Source organism: Mastomys coucha, unplaced genomic scaffold (assembly GCF_008632895.1).
Source record: "Mastomys coucha isolate ucsf_1 unplaced genomic scaffold, UCSF_Mcou_1 pScaffold6, whole genome shotgun sequence".
NCBI classification, from domain to species: domain Eukaryota; kingdom Metazoa; phylum Chordata; class Mammalia; order Rodentia; family Muridae; genus Mastomys; species Mastomys coucha.
Window position 1 is genome coordinate 40,555,111 of NW_022196912.1, and position 21,378 is coordinate 40,576,488.

Consider the following 21,378-nt stretch of genomic DNA (forward strand, 5'->3'; position numbering starts at 1 on the left):
TTGTCTGGAAACTTCTGTGTGTGGTAAATCATAGTCACTCCTTGCGCCTCTCTGACAATGTCAACCAGGTTCATCATGTCTCTTCTTTAAAGGTGTATTTTTATTTTATTTTATTTTAAATTCTGTGTACTTGTGTATTTCTGTACACTTTAGTTTGGATGCCTGTAGAGGCCAGGAAAGGTATGCGATTCCCTGGGGCTGCTGTAGTTACAGGTGGTTATGAATCAGCAAAGTGGGTGCTGGGAGTTGAACTGGGGTCCTCTATAAATGCAGTCTTCACTCTTGACCCCCTAAACCATCTCTCTAGCTCCAAAGGTCAGCATTTTGAGAATCCAGGACCATCCTTCTTGGTTAGACTTTTCCAAAAGGATTTATTTATTTTTATTTTATGTGCATGAGTGTTTGCATGTGTACACGGTATACCATATGCATACCTGATGCATCCTCCTCCCCCCTCCCCCCACCCCAAGGCCAGAAGTGAGCATCAGATTCCTGGAGCTGGAGTTACAAGTGCTTGTGAACCGCCGTGTGTGCAAGTGTTCTTAACCACTGAGTCATCTCTTGGTGGGTTGCCATAGGCTTTTATTTTGCCAAAGCACATATCCAAATATCAAGGATCAGTATGTGGAGATTAAGCTCTCAATCATTTGTCATTTGTTTGGAAATACTTTCATAGACTTTTAGGTTGAGAAGAAGGTTCCCTTAGAACACGAGCCACTGTGCTGTTAGTTTGCAACATTTGTGATGAGAACCATGGAGCCGGTTTAGTTCTCTGTGTATGTGATGGCTTCTCTTTCTTGAAGGTTCCTAAGATCTCCTGATTGTCTGATTCTTGGAAACCTTGTATTATTGTATCTGTGTGGGTACCTGGTAAACTCAGTGCAAACATTGATGCTCTTTATCTCTGGGAGCTCTCTGGGATTGTTTCTCTGAAGAAAAGGCCTCCTCTTCTGACCTCCTCCCACCCCCACTTGTTTTGTCTCTGGAATCTTCCTTGGATTCTAGGCTTTGTACTCAGGTTTTAGATCCACCATTCCCAAAGTATCTGTCTTTTTACCCAGGCCTTCAGGAGACTTTCCCCAAATGTAATTCACAACCTGATGTGTTTAGTAGATTTTCCAAAAATTGTGCTATCAGTATTCCTGGTTGTCTGTACTCTTCTAGAACCTTCCTCCTCCTGTCCTATCAAGGGATGGATGCCATCGACTCCCCTCATCCTTGACTCCAGTAGACAGCTATGGCTGCTGCAAGGAGCAGATTATACTAGCAGTGGTGGTGTGTGATTTAATCAGGAGAGGGCAGCCTTTCTCCGTGTGCGGCATCTGTCTGTCTGTCTGTTTCTTAGGATGTCTGTTCTTGGAACCCAGCTGCCATATTGTGTGGAAACCAAGCTACATAGGTTTTCTGTAGCTGTTTGATTTCTCCCAGTTAAAGTCTGAGCTGTCAGCTCCCATCAACCCCTTGACATGGGAGTGAATGTACCTTTAGATAAATTTCAGTTCCTGACTGATGTCAAATTGAGCACCACTGAGCCATCCCTGCCAAACCTCACTCAAGTGGCAGATTTTAGAGCAAAAGAAATGTTACTGTTCTCCCACCAAATCTTAGAGTAATTTTTATGCCACCAGAGTTCTTGCTTTCACAGTGACACACTTTTAAACCATTTTGTGAGATTTAGTACACAGAGTTTACAAGCAAGGTTTGATCAGTTAACACGGTAGAGCAGAGAGAGCGCACTACAAAGTGGTAGATGAGTTGAAAGAGATTGTCAGTTTGCTTATGACCTAAACATCATAGGAAGACATATTTTTGTTTTTTAAAATAATCCATTTACTTTAGTAGAATAATTATAAATTTATAGAAAGCTGAATTCTCATAGACTCTCATCTGGTTCTCCTGTTAACATATTACCTCAAAGTAGCCACTTAACCATAGCTAGTGAAACAACATGGATGCCTTTTTAAACAAAATTCTGCAGTTCGCTTATATGTTACTAGGTGCCATGACATAATACTAAATAATAGCATAATAATAATTCTTACTCTCATCGTACCTGAAGTGGAAATCCGAGACCAGGTTACCAGTGTGGTTTGGTTCTGGTGACTCGCAGGCAGTGCCTTTTTGCACACCCACTCAGCCTTTCCCAAGTGTGTCCTCACTGAGAGCGCAAGTTTGCTGATCTATTCCCCCACCCCTAAGATAGGATGCAGCATAACCCAAGCTGGCCTCAAGCTTGCCATGGGCTGGAGATGGTCTTGAACTTCTGAGCCTCCTGCTTCCTGGGTGCTGGGGTTACAGAGGTATGTCAGAACCCTGAGTTTATTCTGCACTGGACAATGAAGCCCACTCTTTGTGCTCAGCAAATATTTCACCTGTCACACTCCCAGGTTCTTCATATAGTGACTAATACCAAGTCCAGTCAGATGAGGGCCTCAGTCTCATGGGTTCATCTAGCTCTAATGTCCTTCCAGATGCCACTCCATTAGAATCTGGGACTTCAACTTGTGACTTTCAGGGGACACAGGTCTTGTCCGTATGATTTCTTTGCAGGGCTCCATGTAGCACGGAGTCATGTTTCCTTAGGCATTGCTATGTGTGACAGTTTCTCAGGCTTCTGTTGTTTTGATGAACCCAACGTTTGTAGACGCTCCTTCATGTGTCTGTCTAATGGTTTTCTCGTGATTAATCTAGGCTTTTGGGTGACTGGGGAGAAGACCACAGGGATAGAGTGTCACTTTGATCTGTCATGTGGGTTTATTCTGTGCTACCACTCATGGCTGATGTTAGCTTTGATCACTTGGCTAAGGAGGTCTGTCAGATTTCTCCACTGTGAATTTCCTCTGCATGAGAATGCCCAGTTCTCATGTAGCACTCACTAGAAGTCACCCCGAGGAGCCCATGAACAGGCTATTAGACTGTTGGATGTCCATATCCTCTGCTTTACTTGTGTATTTTGAGTTATTTCATCTTTTATTGGTTTATTTGCTTGTTTGAAACATGCCTCATGGCCTGAATTTATTTTATATATAAGTATACTGTAGCTGTCTTCAGACACACCAGAAGAGGGCATCAGATCTCATTACCGATGGTTGTGAACCACCATGTGGTTGCTGGGATTTGAACTCAGGACCTTTGGAAGAGAAGTCAGTGCTCTTAACCACTGAGCCATCTCTTCAGCCCTGGTTAATGTCTTTTTATAAAAATTATGTTGGTGGAGGCTAGAGAGATGAATCAGAGGTTAAAAGCACTGTGCATTGCAGAGGGACCTGGATTCAGCTGCCAGCACCCACAGGGTGGCTCGCAACCATTTGCCACTCTAGTTCTTGGGGATCCTGCATCCTCTGTTGGCACTGCATGCATGTGTTTCATATACATACAGGCAGTGAGTACACATATAGGCGGTGTGTATACATACAGGCAGGCAAAACACCCACACACATGAAAATAAGTAAAATAGTTTGCTGCTGCTGTTGGCCTGGAGACATAGGTCAGCAGTTAAGAGTACTTGCTGCTCTTGGCAGAGGTCACATGTTCTGGTCCCTTGGCAGCTTACAAGTACCTGTAACTCCTGTTTTAGAAGATCCAGTGCCTTCTTCTGGCCCTTGCTGCCATGGGCACACACAGCACACATGCACACAGCTTTACACGCATGCACATGAATAAAATAAAGTATTTTTTAGTGTGCAGATGGCAAGAGTGGAGTTGGGGAGAACAGTTGGGGTCTAGGCTAGGGAACAGTGCCTGGCTCTGAGAAATGACCTTTCTAGAGGTACGCTTGTAGATCTGGTGCAACAGATGGATTGAACACGAGGAAGGATGCCACTTACATTCGGGTCTCAGCCTAAGTGGCCAGGCTTGGGGTGGAGCAGAGCTGAAGGGGGAGTGGCTTTGGAGCGTGGGAAGGAGACCATATGAAAGCTCTCCCCTTTGGCTGTTTTTAACTTTCAGAAGTATGTTATCCTTTGAAGCAGAAATGCTGTGTGGCCTTTGGAGATGTGAGTCTGAGGTCAAGGGTGTACAGCAGGGCTTAAGATTAAATGAGGTTACACATTTTATCTTTAAACCATTCCATTGTGCTCTCAAAGAAAGAATTTGGCTTCATAGAATGAGGAATTTGTGCTAATTTGATCAGAATCATGAGAAAGACTAAAATCTAACAACTTTTTTTCCTTCTGAGAACAGTATAAATAAAAACAAGGTGGGGGGGCAGTAAACTTTGGGTCAGCATTGGCAACCTCCTTGACTACAAGTCCAGCCAATAGAACCAGCTGTGTGCACACATTTCTGAGCATCAAAGACAGCTAGTGTCCTAGTGTATCACACTTGCTCCCTCTGAGAGGGAGAGGAGTTGGAGTGGCTCAGAGGCCTCTGGACAAGCTGCATAGTGATGTAGCTTTGCTGGGGTGGGAATGGTCCGTACTCCTCTTATTGATTCCTTATGCTCTACTTGCTCTCCCTTTCTCTGACACTGGGGACTGTTAGCTGTCTTTTTTGTTTTGTTTTTGAAGACTGGAGGTCTTTACATTGTATTGGCTGTCCTGGAACTACCTCTGTAAACCAGGCTGACCTTGAACTCAGAGATCTGCCTGCCTCAGCTTCCCGAGTGCTGAGGGTAGAGGCATGCACCACTACACCCAGCAGCTGTCTGTCTTGATACTTCACATCTTGGTAATGAAGATGGGAGACTGTAAGATTAATAGTGCTTGGCTGAGCAATAGAAATTAGAAAAATACTTGGCTGCTACGGAAAACCATAATCACCGATAACTTTGATTTGCCATAGACGCTGACCTTTGACTGTTTAGAAAATAGAGTTTTGCCAGGCGGTGGTGGCGCACGGCTTTAATCCCAGCACTTGGGAGGCAGAGGCAGGCGGATTTCTGAGTTTGAGTTCAGCCTGGTCTACAGAGTGAGTTCCAGCACAGCCAGGGCTACATAGAGAAACCCTGTCTCAAAAAACCAAAAAAGAAAAAAAAAAAAAAGAAAATAGACTTTTAAGTTAGCATTAGAGGACTTCAGTCCCCCCCACTGTGTCACCTTACTCTATGTACTGGTGCACTTTCCCCTTTCTGGGGAGTTGGTTTTAAGTTTACTTTTTCAGGAGAAGAATACAACTGCCACGTGTATTTAGGTGGTAATGGAAGCCACTCCCACACTCAGGCTAAAGGTGAGCCTTAGGCTTCCACCTAACCCTTTGATTCTCGAGCAAGTGAAGTGGCTTTGGACATAGTAGGATTGTCATTTTCTTGCTTTCTTTGTAGTCTCAGTCACAAATGTGCGCAGACAGTTCAGAATTGAGAAATGTACTCATGGTCGTGCAGCAGATTCCCAGAGCCTTTCCTCTCACAAAAGTGCAATGTACCTTTACACAGCTTACCTCTCCTTGGCTCTTAGCCCCCTTCTCTGGATTCAACTGCTGTAAATACCTGCTGTCGCCAGGGTCTGGAAACCACACAGTTTTGTCTGCTCTTTGTGCTGAAGACCAAAGGTAGGCAAGTAAGAGACCACATAAGAGACTTGTTTTATCTGCTGATCAATCAGGACACTATGTATTTTCAGTTGTCCTGAAACTAGCTACTTGGCTGGCCTCGAATGCCCAGAGATCTGCCTGCTTCTGCCTTCTTAGTGCTGGGATTAAAGGCGGATGTCACCAGGCCCAGTTTGAGAAAGACTTGTCGGTATCTAATGTTGCAGCTCAGGGCTGGTGGTTTGGGTGGTGGGGGTTGGGTAGGGGGTGGGAAGTGATGAGAAGTACACAGGAGAGAAACCTCCCAGGGACTGTTACTTGCTAGATAGGGGTGTGGCTTCTAGTTTTTCCAGTCACAGCCTTTAAGATCAGACCCTGGATATGCACCAATCACAAGCTGTCCCCACCTGGATAACTAGAGCCATAGCATGTGCAGGTAAAAGTGACAGGTTCCCAAGGCTTATCATGGCTGAAGCCCAAATCAGTCAGAGCTGGAACAAGCTGCCAGAGCAGCTGTGACTGGAGCCATGGCTCCGGAAGCAGGAATCGTGATTGTTGCAGCTGGAGTAGAATGTCCTCGGGTCATATGAAGTGTTCAAAGCAGCTGGGTTGCCATGACAGTCTGGCTAGTCATTCACCAAGTAGCTTGTTTAATTGACAGCTCTTCTCAAGTCATCTGAGCACAAGAGAAGAGGGACAGCTATCTCTCAGATGTCAAAGAACTCATCCTTGTCTTTGGTCATTGAAGAGGGAAAAACCTTGCAGAATGTGGACAGTGAAGGCACAACACTCTCAATCAATGGCACTTAGCAATGCTTAGCCTCTGGGAAGGGGGCCTCCTCTGCCTCATCAAGGTGACTGACTGTCAGAGTTAGGAAATTAGTGTGTTCTTCCCTCACATCTTCAGAACTCATTGAAATAGTACCAATTATTCACCAAGGCCCCATAAGCATCAAGTCTGGTTCACATTTAGGGCTTGTTTTCATTTTCTTTACAGATCTCAAATTCCACAAGCACAGATAGCAGTCTCCGCTCACATATTATGGATGTGATGGAGAGACAGTATCCAGCCAGAGGTAGCTCTGTCAGAGAGCTGGGGCACGGGTTTGTGCTTATGGCCGCGTAGGTGTCCCAAGCTGGATGCATTAGGCATTTGTCAGCCTACAGCGATATAATGGATGGTACTTATGTGAGACACTCCTACTGTGTACCCTGATGTGTGTGGATCCCAGCAGTAGCATCTTTTAGAACAGTAATTCTCACATATCCGATATCCTGCATACGATTCATAATGGTAGTAAAATTACAGTTATGAAATTAGCAGTGGTAATAATATTTTGGTTGGGGGTCACCACGGCATGAAGAGCTGCATTGGAGGACCATAGCGTTGGGAAGGTTGAGAATCACTGTCTTAGAAGGACTGCTTTTTTTTCTTAGAAACATGAGGTTGTATGTGGAGGATGATCTCTACCAAAGTAAAATGTTTGCAAACTTGACCATTTTATCTTTCACTGGTACAAATTTTCTCCTATTGCATCTCAAAACAGAGCTTGTTTTCTGCAGTTGATAATTACCAGTTTTGACTACTTAATTATGGTGCTTCTTATCAGCTGTGCAGGATGGTTTACTGCTCACCTTGGCATTAGTGAGTCTGTAGTCTGGGATGCAGATGGGCTTCCATCTGTGCCTTTCACCTTAGCGCTGCAGCAGACAGCACTGTTAGAAGTCTGGTGGGTATGGAAGGGTGGCAGCTCCATGCCTTTTGCCTTCTCGGTATACCTTCCGTGGAGGGTCTGTACCCTCCCCAGAAACTGTGTCGATTGCTTGCCATCCGTTTGCCACATGTTGCTGTATAATTTGGAAGTCAAATGCTTGTGATGTATAATAACTGTTGAGCTTATGCTTAATTTAGTTTCAAGCAATAGCAAGAAGAAATTCCATTTATACTGGCAGACAACCCCCACCCTCCAACTTTGAAACAATGTGTTGCTCTGCATAAGAGAAATGAAAATGTGAGCTTGCAAGTGTTTACTAACACATATCTGCTCAGCTGATGTGGTGCCAAGAATAGGTGCTAGGGGATACAGTAAACAAGAGATAAAAATTCCCATTCTTGGCTGGTAGATCTCTATTAGTTCAAGCCCAGTCTCATCTACATAGTGAATACTAGGCCAGTCAGAGTGATACAGTGAGACTCTGTCTTAAAAAAATTAAAACAAAACAAAACAAAAATCTTACCCTAATGAACATGTAATACAGTGGTACTTTTATTTTTTTATTTTTTAATTTTAATTTTTAATTTTTAATTTACTATGATTATAAACAGTGCAGCATTAAAAGGGAAACTAACCAATTTTGACCTTAGGGTGCCAGTATCTACAAACTTTAAACTTAAAAAGAAAAAGAAATTAAAAATACTTACCTAGGTCAATGTGAATTATTTTTAAGATATATTATGTGTTTAGTGGCCAAGGACCCCAAAGGCAAATGTGCCTTGGGTTTGAAATCAGCATTAAAAGCTAATAGGCAAGGCCAGAGAGATGGTTCATTGCGTACGAGAGTAAACAGCTTTTGTAGAGGACTCAAGTTTGGTCCCAGCATCTACTTGGGACATCTCACAACTACCTGTAATGCTAGCTTAGCTAGGGCAGATCTCAACTTGTGGGATTCCACCCTTTTGGGGGTCAAGTGACCCTTCACAGGGGAAGGCATCAGATCCTTTGGAGTTGGGCTCATAGACTGTTGTGATCCACCTGAGGTGGGTGTTGGGAACTGAACTAATTACTCCAAAAGAGCAGTGTGTGCTCTTAACCCACCTGGAGTACAGTTCTTAAAGATCACAATTTGAAATGTATAGAACTAACAAGATAGTTGGGAAAAAATTTTGATTTTAATAAGCTGTATGCTTTTCATCCTAGAGATAAATGCTTTCAGGTCAAAATGGGGAAGTCTCACTATTTTTATCTGAGTTAATGTTTTTGGTAATCACAGTGGGAGTGAGTGGATGTGAACAAACTTTATTAATAAATGTGATAAGCAAGTTTGTAATAGATAATTGTATGTAGTGATGAATATCATGAAGTTGGTAAAACACAAGGTTCATGGTCAACAGTATTTGGGACCGTTTGCTACTTTATAAAGATTTTGAGGGCTAGAAAGCTTTAACAAAAGATGTATTTATTTAATGTGCACAAGTGTTGGCTTGTATATTTATTGGTACACCATATACATATTTTGTACCCTCAGAGGCAAGGTGAGAGAGAGGGCATCAGATCCCCTGAAACTGGAGTTACAGATCATTGTGAGCTGCCGTGTGCATGCGGGAACTGAACCTAAGTTTCCTGCAAGAATAGTAAGTGCCCTTAACTATTTCTCCAGGCCCTAGGAAGCTTTAGAAGATGTGATTCATGTTGATGATTCATGATTTGAATGATGAATGAGCCCAGCTTGAGACCCATCCCATGGGCAAGCACCAGCCCCTAACATTATTGGTGATACTCTGTTATGCTTGCAGACAGGTGCTTGTTCTCTGAGAGTCTCCACCCAGCAGCTGACTCAGACAGCTGCAGCCAAACAGTGGATGGAGGTTAGGGACTCTTGTGGAGTCACAGTTGGAATTACCAACCAGAGAACATATACAGACTGGACCTAGACTAATCCTCTCATGTATAGTAGATGTGCAGCTTGGCCTTCACATGGGTCCTGAACAACTGGAACAGGGGCTGTCCTGAAATCTGTTTCCTGTATGTGGGATATGTTCTTACTAACTCGGCTGCCTTGTCTGGCCTCTTGGAGACTTGAGGTGCCCGGTTGGGGGGACATGGAGGGGACACTTACTGCTCAGAGGAGAAGGGGAGGGAGGAGCGATTATGGGAGGGAGTGACTAGGACAGGGGCAGTGAATGAGATGTGAAGTAAATAGTTAAAAAATAAAATAAAATAAATGGAAAAAAAAGTTTGAATGATGATATGACAGTGTTTTCTTATTCCAGTTACAGAAGTTGAGGGTTAAGGGAGATGGGTGAACACAACATTGAGGTTGGGTTGTTGATTGAAATGTAACCCATGAGGTAGGCTGGAGAGATGGCTTAGTGGTTAAGACTGACTGCTCTTCCAGAGGACCTGGGTTCAGCACCCATGTGGCAGCAGCTCACAAATGTCTGTAACTCCTGTTTCAGGGGATCTGTACTGGCTGGCTTTGTGTGTCAACTTGACACAGGCTGGAGTTATCACAGAGAAGGGAGCTTCAGTTGGGGAAGTGCCTCCATGAGATCCAGCTGGGAGGTATTTTCTCAATTAGTGATCAAGGGGGTAGAGCCCCTTGTGGGTGGTGCCATCCCTAGGCTGGAAGTCTTGGGTTCTATAAGAGAGCAGGCTGAGCAAGCCAGGGGAAGCAAGCCAGTAAGGAACATCTCTCCATGGCCTCTGCATCAGCTCCTGCTTCCTGACCTGCTTGAGTTCCAGTCCTGACTTCCTTTGGTGATCAACAGCAGTGTGGAAGTAAGCTGAATAAACCCTTTCCTCCCCAACTTGCTTCTTGGTCATGATGTTTGTGCAGGAATAGAAACCCTGACTAAGACAGGATCCAACACCCTCACACAGACCATGAGACATATATGAAGTCAAATCAGCAATGTACATAAAATAAAAATAAATTATTTAAAAAAATGTAGTCTGTGAGAGAAATGAGGCTAAAGAGGTGTGTGTGTATGAGTGTGTAAGTGTGTGTGTTTGTGTGTGTGTGATGTGCAAGTGTGTGTGTGTTTGTGTGTGTGATGTGCATGCCATAGCATACATGTGAAGGTCTGAGCACAATGTAGGGAGTTGATTTTCCTCCTTCTACTTAATGTGGGATCTGAGAGATCCACCTCAGATAGCAAGGCTTGGCCGCACTTGCCTTTACTCTCCAGCCTGCTCACTTGCCCTAGGCCAGTTCTTTTATGGCAGAGGTAAGGGTTAGAATTTTGCCATAAGCTATGACAGGCAATCTGGTTCCTGGATTATGTTAAAGCTCAAACTGATGATCTAATTAATTGAGTTCCAGAGAGAGTAGTCTTTAAGAACTGGAGGTGATGGGGATTTTCATTGAAATTCTTCTAGCCTTTAGACCATGAGCATGAGGAATGGGGAGGAGTGTAGACATTTAAATGTCCTCTCTGTGTCCATTCTGAAATTGCTTATCCAAATAGCACGGAATGCAACTGACATGAAATGCCTTTCCCAAGGTAAAAGTGACTTCAGTTGCACTGTAAGGCTTTCAGCTCAACACAAAGAATGATCAATTTGGATTTATTTTATTTAAAAAGCATTTAAGCAGTTTGGACATATAGATGACGTACCTACATATTACAGTGTAAAAATGGATGCTTGTTATAGACTTCCATCCATCAAACTTATCACCACATCAGAGATAATAAACATATCTCGGTCCCCAAGCTTCCTTACGTCTACTGATATCTCTTGCCACTCTCCCTGTCTCTCAGCCTTTCTGTTGCTACCAGCAATGTTTTAGAAAATTGTGTAAATTGAATCATAGTAGATAGTCTTTTTGAAATTTCCTTTTGTACATTCTTACCGCCTCCTGAGTGTGTGTGTGTGTGTGTGTGTGTGTGTGTGTGTGTGTGTGCGTGCATGCCTGCTTGTGTATGGGAACCATATGTCACCGTGTGTTCATAGGGATCAGAAGATGACCTGTAGGAGATGGTCTTCTCTTGCCCTGACATGGGTCCTGGGGGATGGAATTCAGGCTATCAGGCTTGACAGCGGTAACTTCCTTTCCCTGCTGCCAAGCATTCACAAGCCTTTTCTGGTCCTGACTTTAGGTGACTGCTCTTCAGAGCTCTTACTGTAATCACTGGAGAGATGAACATTTCCGTGCACACCCACCCACGCTAGCTCCTTAATGAACAGGGACTCCCCCTTGCCACTCTTGGCTTCATCCCTGTTCTCCAGCTGAGGTGAGCTGTCCAGCGGCTGCTCGTTTGCTGGACCAGGTATGGCAGTGTGGTCGCCGGTCAGAAGCAGACCCACTCTTTCTACAGTGTTCCCTGTGAATCTTGTCTTTACTTGGGGTTCATAGTTGAATGGCTGTGAATGACAGTTACCCTTTTAGCTTCACAGGAGAGATTAGCTAAGCAAATTATTCCTTAGTGTGCAGGGATTTCATAGAGTTGGTTGAGGCTCTGATGAGGATGAGATGGCCTCCATTAATCTGGTAGGTAGAAGATGACACCTCCTTTAATCTCTGTGCTGTCTTGATTCAGTAACTTGCTTTCCATGTCATTTTATATGTTTGTAAAGCCTGACTCCTTTTTGGTTTCTGTGAAGTAACTAGAGAATATACATAGAAACTTGTCAGTTAATCACCCCTGAGAATAACCAGCTTGCCTGCCTGCCTTCCTTCTTTCTTTCCTTCCTTCCATCCTTCCTTCCTTCCATCCTTCCTTCCTTCCTTCCTTTCTTTCTGCCCCCCCTTTTATGAATATGTATAGATGTTCTGCCTGCCTATATAACTGTGTACTACAACCATGCCTGGTGCCTGAGGATGAGTATGGGTACTAGGAATTGAACCCATGTCTTCTGAAAGAGCGGCCAGTGCTCTTAGCCACTGAGTCATCTCTTTCCCAGTCCAGCTGCTTTTAAGGACTTTGCTTTAGCATCGATGAATTTATTGTCTACCTGGGTCTGGTCTTCCACATCTCTATGCTCTTCTCATATAAAGCAAAGGCTGGTCTTGGGAGAGCAGGCTCTTTACCTAGTAAAGCCAGTGTGTGCATGTGGGGTCAGGATGGGCAATTGACAGATAATTAGGAGAAAGGAAACAGTCCTGAGATCATGCTCAACAGACCCCTGTTCCTTGTTTTCTGAACATCTCATCCATCTACTATAAGACTGAGCAATTGTCGTGGCCCATTCTGTTGTCTGCCTTCTTTCTGGCCAGTCAGTTTTTCAATGCAACCATGCTGAGGCTTTCATGTGTCTACTGTCCCCGGATGGAGAAACTTGCTGCATGCTGACCAGCCAAGTCGCACCTTCTTTCGGGTTTTTAATTCTGAAGCTTCTAATGGCAGCAACTGATAGAGTTTTATGACCATAAGAACCGGAGGAGAGAACTGTGTACCGTTGTGTTTCGTGCTGGATTGTGAGCCTACTCCTGTGGACTGACCACTCCCACTTCTCTCAGTGAATTCAGTGTGGAGAGGAGAGGGGAGTAAAGAGGAGAGGCTGGTTAGGTATAGTGGTGAGCTAGGGTGGGGCGCAGGTGCAGCAGAGAACTCTGGGTGTGTTCAGTTTGAACTCTGTGTACAGTGGTTATTTGTAGTCTGTTGGTACAGTCTACTCTGGCAGCTCATAAAAAGGCTTTCCTGGCTGCTTAAGAGCACTTGCTCTCGTAGAGGTCGTGGGTTTACCTACCCATGACTCCAGTTCAAGGGGGTCAGTTGCCTTATTCTGACTTCTGTATGTACCAGGTCTCTGTGTGATATGCAGGCTTATAGGCAGGCATACTCAAAGACACACAAAATAAGTGAGTAAGTCTAAGCACAAATTTTATTTATTAGTGTTTCTATATATATTGCATGCATTTTGTGGTAACAGGCTTGTGGGGGCTGTGGCACATATACCATGGTGTGCCCATTGGAAATTAGACAGTGACTTTGGAGTGAGTTTGCTCTAGCCTTAGGATTTCACTGCCATGTCTGGTTTTTTTATGTGAGTACTGAGAATCTTTATCATTTTAGCTTTAAAAAAAAAAAAAGTGCTCTCCTTTCTGAAAGCCCATTATATATTTCCTGGTAGTCTATTGTGTCTATATTAATTTAAGATCCATCTTTTCTTTTTTAAAAAGGCCTATTGACATTTATTGACTGGATTTAAATTTAATGGCTACTATGGGAGAAATTAATAACTTTATGATACTGGTTCTCCCTACCTAGGAACAGTGTGCCTTTTTGCATATTCATGCATTAAAAAAAATGTCTTCCTGGGCAGGAGAGGTGGTTCAGAGGTTAAAAGGCTAAGAGAGAACTAGCTGTTCTCTCAGAGGACTCAGGTTCAATTCTCAGCACCCACACGGTGGCCCGGAACTTTGTATAATTCCAGCTCCAATGGATCTGACATGCTCACACAAACATACGTATAGGTAAAACATAAAAAATAGAAATAAATTATATATAAAAATTCTAAAAGATCTTCTATAGCATTTAAAATATTGCTTATGTAGGCTTGTATATTTTTAAGATTATGGTTACTTACTGTTTCTTGTTGCCGTTACAGGTGGGATTTTGAGTTTCATATTTTCTCATTGACTATTATTGTATGAAAGCTGTTGATTTTTCTCCTGAATTTGAGAGATCAGTGCTTGTCTAAGAGCAGGCTGCTGAATGATTACAGTTGGATACCAACACCACAATGCCACCATTTTGCCTCCTTCCCTTATTGATTGATAGGACTGTTTAGCAATATGGAAAGCTAGAAATATAAAAGCAAGTCTGACATTGATGTTTTTTTTTTTAACTATTCTTTGATAATTTCACACATTTATATAATGTATTTGGATCAAGAAATTTGAAAGCCAGTTTGATGTATATGTACTTTTAAAATTATTCTTTTGGAAATATTCTTTTCCTTTTTGTTATTGTAGAGTTATAGGCAGTTGTGAGCTACCTGATGTAGCTGCTGGGGTCTGAACTCAGGTTCTCTGGAAGAGCAGTAAGCACTCTGTTCAGCCATCTCTCCAACCCCGTTCTTTCTTCTCTTTTATATTTCCTTAGAACTTAATATCTTTCTAGTGCTACTTTTATGTTTATGTGCTGTCAAAGAAGTAATAAATTACTAAGCGGCATTTTATATTCCTAAAACACAGTTAGCATAGATTGTGACTTTAAGGAAACTATATATTGGTATTTTACCAAAAATTGTGGGCTGAGTGTGGTGGTGAATGCCTTTAATCCTAGCACTTAGTAGGCAAAGGCAGGTGGATCTCTGTGAGTTCAAGGCCAGCCTGGGTCTAGAAGAGAGTTTCAGAACAGCCAGGACTACATAAAAAGACCCTGTCTCCAACAAAACAGCAGATGAAAAGGAAATTGTTATAACAAGCCCCAGAAAGACCCATTCTCCCTAGCAGGCTAGTATTTACATACATTTGAAGTTTGTAATAGTATTACAGGGAGTTTGGAAATAGTATTCCCCTGATGGCATTTAATAACCGGTCTGGCCTATGGTGGAAGAAGATCTTGAGGTTTTCAGGTTTCTCAGAAAGTCACCTTTGGGAAAGATGCTGAGGCTCAATGTTATCTTTCTCAGAAGACCACAGTGTCATGTCCTCAAAAGAAAGCCTTTGTGTTTCCTCAGTACCCATGTGGAGTTTACTCATGCCCACATTTGTGCCTCTGGGTTGTGAAGCCAGCAAGAGGAGCCAAGATGATGTCTCAGAAGTAACCCTGAAGCTGGGTGTTAGTTCTCTGAAGGAGGCTGAGAAATCCTGAGCATCTGTTTCTCAAGAGTATCTGGGTCCTCACAGCGAAACCCTCCACAGTGACAGTGTTGTGGCCTCGCATAGCCCTTGTTTGTGGGTTAGAGAATGACGATGGTGTCCACACAGTTCTTTTCTCTAGAAGCTTGCCCATAAGACGAAGGGGGATTCTGGGAGATGCACAGGTCCAGAGTATTTGCAAAGGCGGTTTGAAAGACTGCAGGACATAAGGCTGTGTCTACTTAGAAGGGAGGAGTTGAGGGAGGAGATGGTGATTTGCTATGAAGAGGCCATAGACAGCCCAGCTGCCCATAAGTCCCTCCAGACGGACTTGAAAATGTTTGCAGCAGTGGAACATGTTGGCGTATGAAGGGAAATAATGAGCATCCTGTGTGTGGGAGCTGGAGGTAGGGTGACACCCACACCTCCCCAGGGTGAACACGCATGCATGGGGACAGCAGCATGCTCTTTCACAGCACTTCCAGTTTCAAGATTTTATATGTTCAACGTGCACAGTAAAGTTAAGATGTGTGTGTGCCTAATATCATTTAATACTAGCTAACTCTCCGTTTTATGACTTGGCTTGGTGGCTTAGTTACATATATAACATTTTCGAGTTTATTTCTTAGGGCCCATAGCTGCTTAGATATAGCAGGTATAGGTTTCTCTTTTACTTTTCTCTCTTCCTTTCTTCCTTCCATTTATTTATTTATTTATTTATTTAGTCAGTCAGTCAGTCATGAATGTAATCCCCAGTTGCAAAGGGTACAAGACTTGAATGGTAGAGGCAGGCTGGCTGTTTACCAACTCTGGTTTTTCTTGTTTGAGACTGTAGCTTGCACACACATTTCCCAGCCTGCCTTGGTGGAGCTTTAGCTTGGTCTGTAAATATCAGCTACAGGGAACTGTGGTCCATCTTCAGTCTCATGCTTTTATGGCTCCCTCTGGATACTTGGATGCTCCAGTGATGATGTTATGGATGATGGGGCCACACAGCAGCTGGAGCCAGGCTCTTTAAATCCCAGCAAGGCAGAGCATGAGAGCCTTGGGCTGTCATGTGGCCCTCTGTCTTGTTGCAGCTGTTACATACTTTTTATGTTTATTTACTGTAGCACCTAGCATAACCATAACTAATATATAAATTAAAAAATATGACCAGTAACTAATATATCTCCCCCATTTGCAACCTGTTCCCTTCTGCCATAGATAAACACTTAGGTGACCTCAGTGACAGTCACCTTCATATTTGCTACACTTGTACCACTTACGTGGATATACTCAATAAGTGTGGATTATTGCTTGCATTTTGGAATCTTTAGTGAACTGTGGTTATATGTTTATATATGTATGTATTCTGAATGGGCTCAAAAGCTGTGTGGCTGCTCTCACCCAGCAGAATATGTTGATTTCAGTGCATGTCCTGTAACATGCCTCTTGTAAGGGGCTACTCTGTTACTTCCATTACTCTATTAAGTGTTTCATTGAATGAATATATCACAGTATGCTTGTATATTTACCATTGAAGGCTTTTTTTAGAAATTCTTTTTGCATGTGACCATTATGAGCAATATCGTGTTTGAACATGTTTATATTTCAGTGTTCATGTTCTTCCCATAAGTAGTGAAGTGGTTGACTGCACGTGGACTGTCTTTAAGTCTGTAAGAAAATGCCAAGCAGTTTTCTAAAGTTGATGTTGGCCTTGTGTAAGAAATCCCATTACTCAGACATTGAAGTCTACACTTAATACTACCAAACTTTAAAGACTGGCTTATATGATGGGTGGGTAGTAAGGTCTTATTTAGAGTTTAGGTAGTATTGACTTGTAAAGATTTAAAGCATAATTCTTTGTATCTGGGCCCGTCATTTCTGTTTCATTTTGAGGTTGCTCTGCAGCAGGTTGTGTTGTCTGGAAAGGACATTTGTTTTATAGTTAGCTGCACATGAGTTTTGCCAGGAGAAGTCATAAAAAAAATTCAGTCCCATTTCTAACACAGGGGTAGCCAAGAGCCTAACTTTCCAGTGGGTGGTTGTGCACTAGCCCTACCAGATGGAGCTGAGCACAGCATCCCTGAAGCTGAAGCTGCTCTGTCTTTGGAGCTTGCAGAACACCCTTGACCTTTGACCCTTAGCTGTCTGCCTCATTCCTTTTCATTCTTCTCCTCAATGAAGAGACTCACAAATACTGTTCATGTGGAGGGACCCAGAAGGTGAATTACACAAAACATACTATTGCAAAGTAGCATCAGAACAGGGCATCCCATTGAAGTCAGTTGGTGTTTGTGGTCTTCTTTGTAACAAGTGGCATGTTCGAAACATTATTTCAGTGTGTTCTATATACAGTTATTACTGTTCTGTTGGAACAGGATCTTATTATCTTACCCAAGCTAGGGTTGAACTCCCCAGATTCAAGAAATCCTTCTGCCTTAGTCTCCCAAATGCTGGAACTGTATGCATATGGCACTATTCCTGGTTATAAAACTAACCAGATACTTTCACACTAAACCTTTGAAGTCGGTGTATATTTGCACTTAAGGCCCATCTCAGTTCAGAGTAGCTACAGACAAGCACTCATGGCCACGTGTGGCTCTTGGCTATCAAAATGAACAGTGTAGGCATGTTAGAAAATTGGTGAGGTAAGTGCATTGTTTGTTATGCATTGTCAACACCTGGGGACCCCTCCACCTGGCCTAGTAAATAAAGTTTAAAGCCCCCAAAGAGCAAATACAGTCTGTTCTTCAAGCAAGATATGTTTGTGTACATTATTAGACACACACGAAAGTCTGTGCTCCCTCAGCCTATGAGGAAATGGGAAAGGCCCTGCATCTGCTGTGTTTGCTGTTATTTTAGAGTGGACATGTTACTCAGGAAAGCTCAGGTGTGAGTGCAGTAGATAGTCTCCTTAGAACTGGGCTGCTGGCTCTGGGAGGTCAAGATGGTTAACATAGGAAATAGATTAACATATTAATGCCCAGTGGTTTCTCTTATTCTGCAACTTGTTTTCTGATTCATCAGCTGTTGTTGTCTGGTCTTCCTTTTAAAAACAAACTAATGCATGCACAGACACACATCACATATTCAGGCAGTGCAGCTATGAGTGTGCTGTCCAAAGTCAAGGCGCACTTATGTGGTGGAAAAAACCACTATTAGAGAAGAACCAGAGATGCAGATAAAAGGCCAGCCACAGACTGACAGATGCTGTCTGCAAAACAGTGAGTTCAAATAAAGACTTCTTAGTCACAAGAAAAATTAAACCTACTAGAAAAATATGAAAAGGATATCAAGTAGAAGCTTACTGTCCAACAGATCTATTAAAAAAATGACATTTAAAAAAAAAGTAGTGAGATAAAATCTTCTGTTCTCTAACTTGGCAAAAATGCAAAGTCTGGCAGTACCAGATGTTGCCAGGCATGTGGAACAGTGGCACTCACTGCTGAGTGGGCGCCTGAGCAGGCCCAAGCTGCTTAGGAGAGCAATTTAGTGCCTGAAGTTCAGTGGAAGATGCTTACCTGCGAGTCTACACCCACATAGTCACACAGCAGAATACTGTGCAACAGGCCAGTAAGCAAGGTGCAGTGTGTGTCTCACCCAGACGAACGCCAGGAACGAAGTGTTAGGAGTAACGATGGGAGCTCGGTCTGTTTTTACCATTTAGAAAGTTAAACATTCAAAGTGGTACAGTATAGAAAATGCATAAAGGTGTGAAAACACAGGGGAGTACTACAGTCATTTTTAGACTGGTTGGGTGGCTTGTGAGGAATGGAGAGGACAGGGTTGGGTAGGAGTCCTTTGCCCAGGAGGCTCTATTCTGGGGGTAAGCTTATACACACTGGGGTGTTTCAAGTCTTTCTTCGTTCCTTCTTTCATCCAATGCCTTGCTGTCCAGTTTTTCAAGGCTACAGCATATGGAAACAGAGTAGCCTCTGGTTGGCACCATGGGCTCTGGTGTGGGAGTGCCTGGTACTCACCTGCTGGTGGTTGAGCTAACCTCCAGTAAGCACATTAAGGTAGATATGGATGGACTCTATGCTGATGACAGCAATAGCACGTGGTACACAGCAGGCTTGTGTCGGTAGAGGTATGTGTTTAGCGAGTTCATGCATATGCATAGACCGGCTTGGTTCTTAGTCTCTAACTTGTATTTCTCACTTATAATGATGCATCTTGGTGATCATCTCCCATGCCAAAACAGACAAATGACGTATGTGTTTTTAACTACATTAAAAACATTTGATGATATTCAGTTTGTGCTTTCTTTTTGTGACTTGTGTGCTACATTCTTCTTCCATGTGACTTTTTTTTTTCTGCTATCCTTTAAGAGTTTTTGGTATACATATTTTAGTTCTTTTTTTGAGACAGTCTCACTATGAAGCCCAGTCTACCCCGATCTTAACCCTCCTGTCTCACTGCCCAGGTGGCTGGCAGGAGTGCATTTTAATACAGACTGACCCTTTGTCATGTGCCTCATAGATATGCATATTTTTTTACATTGTTACTTAGTGTGTGGTTTTTGTTGCATAGGAGCTTCAAGAATTTATGTAGGAAATAAATATTAAAGTAAATTAAAATAAAACCTATTTTACTTATACGTTAGCATTGTTAAATTATTATTTGGACTAGATAAGATATATTTGTTTACATTGTTATCTAGGATGTATATTTAGGTGCTAATTTTTACATCTAGTCAGGATAAGCTAGGCTTTGCCGAGTAACAAAGCCATTCCTAAGACAGGTGTAAAGCATCATTTCTTTCATTCCTAAGACCAGTTTAAAAACGTCATTTTCTTATCCCCCCATGTCTGGACATGGGTTGGCTCAGAAACCTTTGCTCCTCATCATTTTTGGCACATGGCAGACAAAAAGGCAGATCTGACCATGGTTGTTCTGACCGTGGAGTAGCATGCCACTCCTGCTGTCTACCTCCCTCCATGAGAGTTGGGACAGCGCCTCACTGATGGGTCACTGTGCTCCTTACAGTTGGAGAGAAGTTTTTGGTTTCATTGGACATTGGCATTTATAAATTGTCTGTGCTGTGTTGTCCAGTGTCCTTGTGTGGGTCATAGTTTTCCCACAAGACACTTTCTTTTCTGTGGTTTTGCAGTACTTCCCCTCACTTATTTTGTCTCCTTTGCCCTGTTATATAGTCTTAAGATCTTATATAATTTTAAAAAATCTCAATCCTTATAATATCTGTGGTTCCTCTTAGGAAAAGCGTATAAAATTCCTAATCGCTTTTACAAATTTATTTTGGGACAAAATACTTTGAATGTCCTTTAGTCAATGTTGTCACCGTTACTTGGAAGTGGCACAAGGTCCTGAAAGTTTGTCCTTTGCTGTTAAAGAAGACAAGCACTTTAAAGATAACTCTTTGGTATGTCTCAAGCTGAGGCTTTTATAAGTCGTTTTCTGGGCAGCGGATAAGAAGGCTTCTCCTGTATGAATGAGGAGGTTAGTGACTCAGTGCTAAACAAGCTGAGGTTTCATTTTCTTTCTTCCCATTGTCCTATGTCTTAGTTAGGGTTTCATTGCTGTGAACAGACACACCATGACCAAGGCAGCTCTTATAAAGGACAACATTTAATTGGAGCTCGCTTACAGTTTCAGAGGTTCAGTTCATTATCATCATGGTGGGGAGCATGGCAGCATACGGGCGGACTTGGGGCTGGAGGAGCCAAGAGTGCTACATCTTGATCCCAAGACAGCAAAGGGGACTGTCTCACCAAGAGTACCTTGAGCATATATATATATATATAGCCTCAAAACCTGCCTCTATCTTGACACACTTCTTCCACAAGGCCACATCTACTCCAACAGGGTCTCACCTTCTAGTAGTGCCACTTCCTAAAGGCCAAGCATTCAATAACATGAGACTGTGGGGGCCATACCTATTCAAACTACCACATCCTACCTTTCTCCCATTTCCCACTTCCAAATTATCAGGTCACTGGAACAGGATGCGGCTCTTCCTCTGTGTTGGGAGAGCTGGGTTTTAGAACCCTGCCAGACACGAGAATCTATAGATGTTCAAGCCCCTTCCATAAAATGTACAGCATTTACCATTCAGTAGGCATTCTCCCATTCATTTAAATCATCCCTAGATGGCTGGAAATACCTAGTACCTAGTACACTGTAAATGCTGTGTGAACAGTTGCTTCACTGGACTTTTGGGAAATAACAAGGAAAAGTTTGTACATACTCAATAAAGATCTTTTTTTTTTTTTTTTTTCAGGTATTTTCAACTCACGGTTGGTTGAATCTTAACAATGTGCAACCTGCAGATAGAACTGACTGTATTGTTAAGAGGAGAACTTTACGTGTGTGTGTGTGTGTGTGTGTGTGTGCCCATACACATAGGCACAGAGGTCAGAAGACAGTGTGCAGGTATCAGAGGTATCAGTTTTCTCCTCCTAGCATGTGGCTTCTGGGTACTAACTCAGGTTTTCA

At 42.8% G+C, this 21,378-nt stretch overlaps 1 protein-coding gene across 6 annotated transcripts in view; it reads left to right on the forward strand.

The window, feature by feature from the left end:
* Mboat2 (membrane bound O-acyltransferase domain containing 2) overlaps window positions 1-21,378 on the forward strand; it is a 129,163-nt gene that overhangs the window by 22,303 nt on the left and 85,482 nt on the right. The window contains exon 1 of one of the 6 annotated variants that reach the window (XM_031356991.1): window positions 8,713-8,818. The exons of the other annotated variants lie outside the window; for them this stretch is intronic. The gene's annotated coding sequence lies outside the window, so the exon portion shown is untranslated. Of the gene's footprint in view, window positions 1-8,712; window positions 8,819-21,378 lie in introns of those variants that run through there. 6 annotated transcript variants of the gene reach the window in all.